Raw genomic sequence first — 9,547 nt, forward strand, 5'->3', positions numbered from 1 at the left:
TAATATGAAGACACTTCACATCCTTCATGTTTGTGAAATGATTACCACCTGAATATTGTCAATATATCAAACTACACATTACACTGTAAGTTTGTCAATAAATAACTTTTGTCAGGTTATGTTAATATCCTTATCTACTTCTGTGAACTAAAATTTCAGTAACTCTCGGTCAGTGTACAGTATACTCTGCTGTAGTTTCTTTGAATCGCTTAATGAGATGCTGTGTGAGGGATATACTTGCATTTACCGTGAATTTATTATACACCATCATAGCCAGAACTCACTACATAACAAAAACAAAGCACAATAATTTCCATAAAACCGGGATGCAGATGTTCTCCTAACAGGATGCATTATGTTGCATGGTTACTGCATAACTATCAAATTAGTGGAAAAAATAAATTCTGGAAATTTTCTGTATTTAAGTGAAAATCCTCACTTTTTGTAAATGTCCTCTTTCAAAAACCTACTGTAACACCCACTGCCAAAAAAAAAGCCCAATCCCAAATCATGTCACCTACCAGAACAAAAGCCCATGAATTTTAAATACCCTAGACCCAGGAAAGGAGAAATGTTACACATTGCTCATGCTCTGCAGCTGGGCTTTTAACATTTAAACACACGGGTTTAAAAAGAACAAGGGAAAACGCAAAAACAATGTTTTTTAAAGCACAAACAATAATTCACAAGCACCTCTCCCCCGCACAATGAGTCTCCTCTGGGCCGCTTTCACCACCATACGTTTTAAAAACACTTTGCATTTTTCATTTTCTATTTCACCTGTTTTTGCAATTTTCACTGTTTTGTAGCTGCAGTAATAACGCCCTCGCCCCCACCCGTGACAATCACGCCCACATGTACACCAGCTCCTCCCTCCTGGCGAGGAGTTACAGCTCCATGGGGGAGGGGCTGCCCCCCACTCCGTGCTCCGTGTGTGGGGGAGGGGCGGGGGGGGGTTCTCCCGCCTCTGCCCCCGGGCCAGGCGCCCGCTACTCCCCGCCCGGCAGCGCCGCCATTTGGTCCCATGCTAGCTCCGGCGCCATTTTCCTGACTCCGCGGCTTCTTCTCGCCCGGCTGCGGCAGCTGAGGCCGCGGCGAGCCCCGCTCCCTATCCCCGCCAGCCGTCGGTGGGAGGAAGGGGGGCGAGGGAGGGGCTGAGCCGCTCCCGCCACCGGGCTCTCGCGCCGCGCCGCGCCCCGCGGCCGGCTGCTCCCGGTCCTGGCCCCGGCAGCCCGCGGGTCCCCTCGCACTTACTTCCTGTTTTGGGTCCGGGCACTTGAGAAACCAGGATGGAGACTCTGAAGTACCAGGATGGAGGCGCCGAGAGCGGCAGCGAGCGGGGGAGGCAACAGCGGGGCCCGGGCGCAGGCAGCCAGCGAGCCGCCGGAAGAGCCTCCTCCGCCCCGCCCACCGGCTTCCGCCAGGGCGCGGCGCCACAAAGCTCACGGCACTGGGCGGGCTGGGGGAGAGCGCGAGAAAGGTCACACCATCCCCGTCTGTGCACCCTGCTGAGGGGAGATTCTCTCTCAGTGGTTCTCAAACTTCTTTACTGGTGACCAGGGCCGTCCAGAGGATTCAGGTGGCCTGGGGTATTCGGCGGCGGGAGGCCCCTGCTTCGGCGGTAATTTGGAGGGGGGGGGTCCTTCCGCTCTGGGACCTGCCGCCAAAGTGACCCGAAGACCCGCGGCAGGCCCCCCCCCCCCGCTGTTGAATTACCCTGAAGACCCGGCACTTCGGCGGCGGGTCCCGCTTCAGCGGTAATTCGGCTGCGGGGGGGCGGAAGGACCCCCCACCGCCGAAGAGCTGAGGAGGAAGAAGCTCCGGGGACCCGGGTCCTGCCAGAGTTTTCAGGGGCCCCCGGAGCGAGTGAAGGACCCCGCTCCAGGGGCCCTGAAAAACTCTCGGAGCCCCTGCGAGGCCTGGGGCAAATTGCCCCACTTGCCCCCACCCCTCCCGGGTGGCCCTGCTGGTGACCCCTTTCATATAGCAAGCCTCTGAGTGTGACCCCCTTATAAATTAAAAACATTTTAAAATATATTTAACACCATTATAAATGCTGTAGGCAAAGCGAGCTTTGGGCTGGAGGTTGACAGCTCGTGACCCGCCTGTGTAATACCCTCGTGACTGCCTGGGGGGGCCCCACCCCCAGTTTGAGAACTCCATTCTATCTCATCCCACTCCTCTGTGTGTGCCCTGCTGAGAGGAGATACCTCCCCATCCCACCCCTGGGTGCACAGGTGCTGGAAGTAGGAGTGCTGCTGTGGTTTCCAGCATATACAGAGTTTACAGTTTGGTTCAATAGGTCTCAGCACCCCCACTGTACAAATTGTTCCCTTACCACTGACCAATGTGCAGAGGTGCTGAAACAGTTTTTCTAGGAGGGGTGCTGAGAGCCATTGAACCGAACTGTAAACCCTGTATATCATGGAAACCACTTCAAGCCTAGAGTGCTGCAGCACCCCTTGCACCACTAGTTCCATCACCTATGAAGTTGCCCATTGGCAAGATGGTGCTTTTAAGTGCCTTGATTCTTGGCAAAAGTCACTGCATTTCTCCTTCTTTAACTGAGATCAGAATGTGGCCCTTATAATGTGCCCTTGATCAATAAGGGAAGAGGAACATTTCAGAGAAACTCTCATCTTTCCAGAGGAACCTTTTTTTCCTGATGCTATGTAAGAATTATGGAAATACTGGACTTCAGCTCTCCAGGAAGTCATCATAGAGCCTGATTCTCCCCTCACATGGACTTGCATAAATCAGGACTAACTCCACTGAAATTCATGGGACTATGCTAGTGAAAAAAGTGAGGTAGATCCATTTTCTGTCAGTGCTTTCCCATTTCATAGGCTCATGCATTTCCCTCTTCACACTCATACTGTGCTGGTGCATCAGGTTCCTTATCTAATACAGTGGAACCTCACTGTTTGGCTTTAATGACTGGAGGACCTACCGTTAATGAGTGAATTTTGCAAATTAGTAATGAAACAGATACAACACAAAACCAGCCAAGGGACTGGATCCCAAACTATGTTTTCTTCATTAATTTTTTTATCTATGTAGCTTAATTATTTAGAATACTGTATGGTACTTCATAATGGGCTCATTCCTGCAACTTTTACTGTGTAGTTCCTTTGAGGACAGTGGGTCGACTTGTATGAATAAGGACTATTTACATCCATGAAAATGGGCTGCAGAATCTTCCCCATTGTACTAAATGTCCTGTAATATGTTCAGTAAAAGGAAAATGAGACTCCACTTTGCAGAGAACGGGGGAGAGATCACATTTGCTTTGTGTGAATTATAAAATGTGCAAATTAGCTAGATTTGGCTCTTCTCACTGTGTCTCAGAGGGGCTTTTAAAACTAAGCATTTTTACTTGTCAAAGAGAATTCTCTTTGTCTCCATTTAGTGAATTGTAAGATGGGGATAATATCACATCATGTCTTGTAAGGGTGTTGCAAGGCTTCATTAATGTTTGTTAAGCTTCACATAGCTTGGCAAGAAGAGAATCAGAGAAAGGGTAATGCACTGGATATATTGTTATCTGGATCCAGCAGTCAAGAACTAGAGGTGTCTGCTAATCCAGAAAGGAAGATCTAGTTTGTAATTGTTAGGCTTCCCAAATTTCCTCAGACATTTTCTGCTTCAGTAACATTATTTCTCTGTAAATACTTCGTGGTTATGATAGCAGAGGTACCAATAGGTACAGTTAAGGGCAGGGGTGTAAGTGACTGGTACCGGTTTGTACGGTGTACTGGTAAGAACCCGCATCGGCCTGTACGCGGCCCACATTAAAGCACTGCCACAGCAGTGCTTTAATGTCCCTGCCCCTTTTGCCTCCCTCATCAGAGGCCCTGCTGGTAAGGTCTGTACCATCAATACCGGAGGCAAAAGGGGCATGGACGTTAAAGCACTGTGGCGGCAGCGCTTTAAGGATGGTCCTTTGCCACGGCAGTGTTTTAAAGTTGCTGTGCCTTCCCATCGGCAGCCCTACCAGCAAGGCCACCGACGGGTGGGGGAGCAGCAACGTTAAAGCACTGCCGTGGCAAAGAACCCTGCAGCGCTTTAACGTCCCTGCCCCTTTTGCCCCCCCTCAGCCGCTGATGGGCGAGGAAAGGAGCAGCTGCCCTAGGGCAGGTAATTTAAAAGGGCCTGGGGCTCTGGATGGTGCTGCCACTAGCACGCCAGCAGCATCCGAAGCCCCTGCCTGGTCCCTTTAAATCGCCACTGGAGCCCTGGGTGGCATGGGTCAGGAGGTATGGAAGGGCTGGCTGCGGGATGCTGACCCTCAGCCCCACCCCTTCCACCCGAGGCCCCACCTCTTCTGGGGCTGAAGCCGGCCCTGACCCCATACCAGTAAGTGTCTGGAGTTACTTTCACCTCCGGTTATGGGTGCCTGACACTTCCCATTATAAGAACCTATTGTCGACTGCTTATAACTTTGCCAGATTTAGCTGTTCAGTCTGAAGTTTTCCGTGCCAGGTATCTGCCTCAGGCTGACTATTTTGGGGAAATTTCAGCAAAAGTGATTCAGCTGTTTCTCAGAATGAGGTTAGGGGAAAACACATTGATTCATGCATGTTAAAAAGTTCTTACAACCGTTTTATTGCGAAGCTTTAGTGCCTCCATCATTTGGAGTAAGGACTTGAGTTTGCCAGAGGATTTTCCCAAGTGACAGGGATGTCCTTTTGCAATTCCCATGTACATATGCCCAAAGTTAGCCAAGTTATGAGCCTCTGAAACACCTCAGCTTGCACATTTTCAGTAGAGACTTTTTGGTGTTCAGCAGCTAAATTCTTCAAAGATTCCATCTACATCGAGCATGCTCCAGCCCAGGCTGCAGGGGCTTAGGTGGAGTTTCCCTGTTTTGTTTCACCCTGGAGCCAGGAGCTGGTATGACACGGTGCACAGGAACTGAGAACAGGGAGTCTGTATAAAAGTGCATGAGCATAAAGAGGGGCAAATTCAGGTTGTATAGACCACGTTAATTCTGGCATTTCCTAACTTTTCAGTGCTATACTTTGCAATCTTAATATTTTCTTGATATAGTTTTTTAGAAGTAATATTAAGAGCCTGTAGCTGCAGTCCTATGACTCATCACTGCCATGAAGGTCAGTGGGAGTTTTGGGTGCACAAGAAACATAGATTCAGACTCCAGGTACAGAGAGCAAAACTTCTCCTCTCTGTACATGTCATGTTCTCCCTACTTTACCTCTGTCAGCGCAAGATACACTCATAGTGGAAGAACAGAATATCAGAGTGGATCTGAGAAGAGAATTTTACCCTTAGGCCCCAATCCTGCAGAAATTTATGTGTTTAACCTCAAGCACATGAGTAATGCCATTGTCTTCAGTGGATTCAGTAGGATTGATCTTGGATCTTAATTTTAAAATTTTCCAGCATACAGAACAGATATAGAAAAGGATTTCCATGATAATATGAAGTAATAATATTTTAAATAAATTAAGCAGTAATATTTGTAGGTGCTAAGGAGGGAATGAGAAAAAAAGAAATTTACCATGGAATCACGAGTTAGTACTCTGCTCTTCATTGTGTCAAAATTTATCAGGGTGAGAAAGCTGCTGTGTGGGAAGTGACAACAATCTAGCACAAAGAGAAGGACTACTTGAATACCATACTTATCTTTCACATTTTAACTCCTGCTTTGTGAGTGATTTAAAATTGTGGTTTTACTCTAGCATTTCCCCCTTTTTTGGCTATTATTGCCCTGTGTTCATGTATCTGTATTTACTCTGTGAGAAACAACTGCATTGCAAAATGTGCACCTGCTGGTAATGCTGGCGTACCAGTGCGTGATATTGTTATAATACCAGTATTATGTGGCAGCATTTTTTGATGGGTAGTATAGGGAACTGAGTGTCAAGACTCTTTGATCTTATTCCTAGCTCTGCAAAAGACTTTCTGCATGACCTTGGGCGAGTCACTTCACCATTCTGTGTCTCAGTTTCCAGGTCTAAAATAGGGATGATACCACCTACCTCACAGGAGTGTTGCAGGACCTAATTCATTAATGCTTTTAAAATGCTGTTACAGCATCAAGGTACACATGGAAAAGGTGATGATTATGAAGGTGAGTTTTGCAACATAATGAAGCCCAAGGTTAATGTTGAACTGTCTAAAAGAACTGATCTTGAGAAAAGCCTAGACCCTAGGCCAGAAGAGCTCAGTATTGATCCGAATTGTCCTGTGACTATTTGGATAGCAGGTAATCCTGACCTAAAAGCAGGACCAGTTAGTATCAGTACTATAGACAGGACCTGTTTCAATTGAGAGTATCAGTACATGAGAGAACTGATGGAGTCAAGGATGGACTTTATGTACGTATGTGTATATTTATTTTGCTGAGGCTTCTAGAGCACAGCTGGATCTTGGAAAAACAATAGATTTACCTTTGTAACAAGCAATGACTCTTTTATGAGTACCATCAATATCAGATGCTTATCATCACTGAGGCTGTGTCTACACTGAAGCTTCTGTGAAACTTTCCCACCAACACTGTAACACTAGTGCTGGCAACTGTGGTGCGTGTTAATGTGTACCCATGAACAGCATTTTAAGCACCATGCTGTCTAACGCTCTTCAGAGAGGGTGTAGATGACTCAGTAATTGGCTGCTGATCTATTTTAGCTCTCCTGCTGTGGAGCTGCACAAGCATTGTAGCAACTGTGGTAGATTTTCACCAAAACTCCATGGTAGATGAGGCTCAAGTTAACCAATTTGTATATTTCCTGAGATCTAAAAACTTTCACTAGAAGTAATAATATATATAGCTCTTATACAGCATATTTCATCAGTAGATCTCAAAGCTCTTTACGAAGGAAGTCAGCATATTATTCCTATTTTACCAATGGGGAAATTGAGGCACAGAGTGGTGACATGACTTTCTCAAGATTACTCAGTAGGCCAATGGCGAAGCAAGGAATACAACCCAGGTTTCCTGAATCCCAGTCCAACAGTAGGCCACCCTGCCATGGTGTTTTAATACTTTGCTGTTCTTTGACCAGAAATGTCTTGGGTTATGTTGCTGTTGTTCTGTGTTGATTCATTTTTAAGTACTGAGATTTGGGGCCAAATATTCCCTTTTGCTTCTGGATGGGCCAGAGGCCCTTGTCTATTCCTTAGGGGTGCCCCTTGTGGCCTGGCAGAAGTATTAGGTGGAAATTCTATGAGTGCGCTTTCTTGTTCCTTATGTCAGAATAATCCATACAGAGGATGGTTTGGCCCTTGTGTAATGAACTGGACTGTCTTTGTGCATTCCTCTCTCTCTGTGATCAGGTCACTCTGTAGTGGCTGATCCAACAGAAACAATAAGTAAAGAAATCCCCATGTGGGTCATGCCAATTGGTTATCAGTTAATTGATATGAAAAATCAGAACCACTTTTTAGATCTTTATGTTCTCAATTTATAATTGCATATTGCACATCCAGATTGATTCAAAGAAAGAAAGATTTCCAATAAAAAAGTTGGCTAATAAGATTTGGATTATAAGGAGAATCTTTAGGTCCACCAGGGCTCACTGAGAGTGATGGAACCTTATAGTCTTACATTTATTTCTTGGTTCTATGGATTTATATTCAATTCTGAGAGCCTGATTCTCCTCTAACACCGAATAAACAGAGTTACATCAGTATAAAACTACCATAGGTGATGGGAGAATCAGGCTCCCAATATTACCTTTGCAGGGTTGTTTTTTGTTGATTGGTTTGTTTTTCCCTTGAGTTAGGGTGACCAGACAGGAAGTGTTTAAAATCAGGACAGTGTGTGGGGGGTAATAGGAGCCTATATAAGAAAAAGCCCCAAATATCGGGACTGTCCCTATAAAATCCCTATAAAATTGTAGTCCAGCTTTTCCATAACAGCCAGCAGATGTCATATCCTTCACCCACTGGTTGCAGCCCCATCACTTGTGTTTGTCTCCTTTCACCTAGGTGTTGTTAAAGATAAATGAGTATTGCTCTCCAATTACAGAGCTCTTCACCTTGCACAGATAGTCTGTTAATCCAGTTCCCTATCTTTGTCAGACACTGGGAGAGCACTGAGACTGTGGAACCTAGGTCTGATGAAAAGGAGATACAAGACTGAGGATCACCAACATGTGGATGACTCACCATGGTGCTTTGAGATGGTCTGTAAGCATAATAAATCAATTCAACCCATCCTGTAACTCTAATAAACTTAATCCAAAGTCTGGTTACTTGGGACTTGGCAGAATGTACTACAAACACAGAGTTTGGTACAGATTTATACAATACTTTTTGTTTTAGTAGCATGTGCCTTTTTCAATAAGATACTAGAATGGATAGGTAGAGGGAACAGAGTTATGAAGGGGCCTGTCATCTGATGCAGTAGAGATCAGAAGTGTGTGTGAGGGAGTGGGCTATAGACTCATAGACTCATAGACTATAGGACTGGAAGGGACCTCAAGAGGTCATTGAGTCCAGTCCCCTGCCCTCATGGCAGGACCAAATACTGTCTAGACCATCCCTAATAGACATTTATCTAACCTACTCTTAAATATCTCCAGAGATGGAGATTCTACAACTTCCCTAGGCAATCTATTCCAGTGTTTAACTACCCTGACAGTTAGGAACTTTTTCCTAATGTCCAACCTAAATCTCCCTTGCTGCAGTTTAAGCCCATTGCTTCTTGTTCTATCATTGGAGGCTAAGGTGAACAAGTTTTCTCCCTCCTCCTGATGACACCCCTTTAGATACCTGAAAACTGCTATCATGTCCCCTCTCAGTCTTCTCTTTTCCAAACTAAACAAACCCAATTCCTTCAGCCTTCCTTCATAGGTCATGTTCTCAAGACTTTTAATCATTCTTGTTGCTCTTCTCTGGACCCTCTCCAATTTCTCCACATCTTTCTTGAAATGCGGTGCCCAGAACTGGACACAATACTCCAGTTGAGGCCTAACCAGCGCAGAGTAAAGCGGAAGAATGACTTCTCGTGTCTTGTTTACAACACACCTGTTAATGCATCCCAGAATCACGTTTGCTTTTTTTGCAACAGTATCACACTGTTGACTCATATAAAGCTTGTGGTCTCCTATGATCCCTAGATCTCTTTCTGCCATACTCCTTCCTAGACAGTCTCTTCCCATTCTGTATGTGTGAAACTGATTGTTCCTTCCTAAGTGGAGCACTTTGCATTTATCTTTATTGAACTTCATCCTGTTTACCTCAGACCATTTCTCCAATTTGTCCAGATCATTTTGAATTTTGACCCTGTCCTCCAAAGCAGTTGCAGTCCCTCCCAGTTTGGTATCGTCCGCAAACTTAATAAGCGTACTTTCTATGCCAACATCTAAATCGTTGATGAAGATATTGAACAGAACCGGTCCCAAAACAGACCCCTGCGGAACCCCACTTGTTATACCTTTCCAGCAGGATTGGGAGCCATTAACAACTACTCTCTGAGTACGGCTTTCCAGCCAGTTATGCACCCACCTTATAGTAGTCCCATCTAAATTGTACTTTCCTAGTTTATCTATAAGAATATCATGCGAGACTGTATCAAATGCCT

At 45.6% G+C, this 9,547-nt stretch overlaps 1 protein-coding gene across 2 annotated transcripts in view; it reads right to left on the reverse strand.

Annotated features, from left to right (window-relative positions):
- DMTF1 (cyclin D binding myb like transcription factor 1) overlaps positions 1-1,397 on the reverse strand; it is a 54,518-nt gene extending 53,121 nt beyond the window's left edge. For both annotated transcript variants that reach the window (XM_050936866.1, XM_050936865.1), the window contains exon 1: positions 1,255-1,397. The gene's annotated coding sequence lies outside the window, so the exon portion shown is untranslated. The remainder of the gene's footprint in view (positions 1-1,254) is intronic.
- Positions 1,398-9,547: the final 8,150 nt, after the last annotated feature.

This window comes from Gopherus flavomarginatus, chromosome 1 (genome assembly GCF_025201925.1).
Source record: "Gopherus flavomarginatus isolate rGopFla2 chromosome 1, rGopFla2.mat.asm, whole genome shotgun sequence".
In the NCBI taxonomy this organism is placed as follows: Eukaryota; Metazoa; Chordata; order Testudines; family Testudinidae; genus Gopherus; species Gopherus flavomarginatus.